The sequence below is a fragment of the Galeopterus variegatus genome, unplaced genomic scaffold, assembly GCF_000696425.1.
Source record: "Galeopterus variegatus unplaced genomic scaffold, G_variegatus-3.0.2 Scaffold1094, whole genome shotgun sequence".
Taxonomy (NCBI): domain Eukaryota; kingdom Metazoa; phylum Chordata; class Mammalia; order Dermoptera; family Cynocephalidae; genus Galeopterus; species Galeopterus variegatus.
The window spans coordinates 298,380-300,582 of record NW_007727205.1 but is presented as its reverse complement, the minus strand read 5'-3'; the positions used below and the strand labels follow the sequence as shown (position 1 = coordinate 300,582).

Genomic DNA, 2,203 nt, shown 5'->3' with positions numbered 1-2,203 from the left:
TGCGATCCCGTTGCCGGTCCCAGTCCGGTACGGGGGCAACACTGAGGGTTGCGATCCGTTGCCGGACACGGAAAAAGACAAAAAAAATATATATATGTTATTCAAAATATGTTCATATATTAGTATAAGTAATATTTGGTTTGTGAATTTTTTGAATTTTTATTAAGTTAACCAAAAATTAATGTTTCATTTACCTCATGTGGGTTTTTAAAATTTTTAATGCAATTCATTTTAAAGTACTCTTAATGCATCCTAACATTTAAAAATAATTTTTGAGAACCTGACATATAAATAGATTTAATTTATACAAACATTTATTTTCAAATCTGTATTAGGGTTCTCCAAAACAGAAGCAATAGGATGTATGCATATAAGTACATATATAGAGAGAGATACAGACAGATTTATTGTAAGGAGTTGGCTCACATGGTTTTGGAGGCTGACAAGTCCCAAGATCTGCAAGGTGGTCGTCAAGCCAAAGATCCAGGAGAACCAATGGTTCAAAGGCTTCCAGGCTCCAGACCCAGGAAGAGCTGATATTTCAGTTTAAGTCTTAAGGGAGAAAAAAGCTAATATCCAAGTCTGAAGGCAATCATGCAGGAGAATTCTCTTTTACTCCAGAAAGGGTCAGCCTTTTTGTTCTATTCAGGTTTTCAAATAATTGGATGAGGCCCACCCAAATCAAGGAGGGCAATTGTCTTTATTCAGTCTAATAACTGAGTGTTAATTTCACCCAAAAACACCCCACAGAAACCGCAGAATAATCTTTGAACAAATATCTGGGCACCACAAGGCCCAGTCAAGTTGACACATAGAATTAACCATCACAAGTCCATGCTTTGTCAACTTGGTACCCACACACGTCTCCTTAAACTATATTTAATCTACAAATGAATACTATAACAAGGTCATAATTCCATTTAACATGATACAACAATTCTGTGTACAACCAAAAATGCACTACCCCCTTTACCAGAAAAAGAGGAAAGTCCTTTACTGATGTTTGCTCTTCTCTTTGATATCCTGTAACTTAAATACTATGATGTAAAGTTAACAATTCTTAAATACTGTTTTAAAGTCAATACATCTTATTTTACATGATAAGGGGATAAGAGAGGGAAGAAAACAAAGATATTTGATACACACACATACACACACACACACACACACAAACAACAAAATAAGGAGGAAACACTCATGAGAAAGCCCTTGTTTGTGTAACTGGTTATGTGGTCGTAGCTGGTATTCATAATTACCTTCTTCCAGTGCCCATTCCGTATTCCTTTGCCTTCAGCAAGCATCTCAGCATACCCCTGGTGGGGTAACCCAAACCTTCACTCCTGAAGGGTATGGGCCATTTGTAGTCCTGCCTGGATTGGACTGTTGTAGTTTTCCATGACCTTAATCACAGGCATGGTAATACTTAAAGACGCCTTAAGGGATCTCTTGTTTTCCAGACATACTCTTCCTTACATCCATTGTAAAGTAGCAGTCCCAATTTCCCCTTTGTTAGTCAGGATCAATCACCCCAGCCAACATGGTAACTAACTCCCTTCTTTGCCTGTTGATTCAGAGACATGAGGAGTTAAAAGTGGCTGGGTGGCAGGTCCTAACTTCCAGTTTAAGGGAATCATTGTTGTGTCTCCTGGTGGAAGCATTCCTCCTCCACCCCCTTTTTTCCTTCCCCAACAGCTGGCCGCTATGGGGACCCAAACCCTTGACCTTGGTCTTATAACACCGCACTCTAACCAACTGAGCTAACCGGCCAGCCTCTATTCCTCCCTTTGAAACTAAGACCTCTAGGCTAGCAGAGCATAAGGTCTCAGGAACAGGAAACAAAAGTTTTGCTAATGAGTTACTAGGGATAATAGTGGTGCCATTTCCACCCATGGATTTTTGGACCTGTGAATCCTGGCTGTGGGAGAAACAGCACCATATATTGGATACTGATTCATAGCATATACAATCATCTGCTGAACCTTGCCCCAACCCTACAAGTTATTGCCACCTAGCTGCCACTGTAACTGCATCTTCAAAAGGTCATTCCCGGGGCCGGCCCGTGGCTCACTCGGTAGAGTGCGGTGCTGATAACACCAAGGCCCGGGGTTCGGATCCCATATAGGGATGGCCGGTACGCTCACTGGCTGAGCGTGGTGCTGACAACACCAAGTCAAGGGTTAAGATCCCCTTACCGGTCATCTTT

At 41.3% G+C, this 2,203-nt stretch overlaps 1 long non-coding RNA gene across 1 annotated transcript in view; it reads left to right on the top strand.

Moving 5' to 3' along the window:
* LOC103592132 overlaps positions 1-2,203 on the top strand; it is a 55,023-nt gene that overhangs the window by 27,895 nt on the left and 24,925 nt on the right. The window lies entirely within an intron of this gene.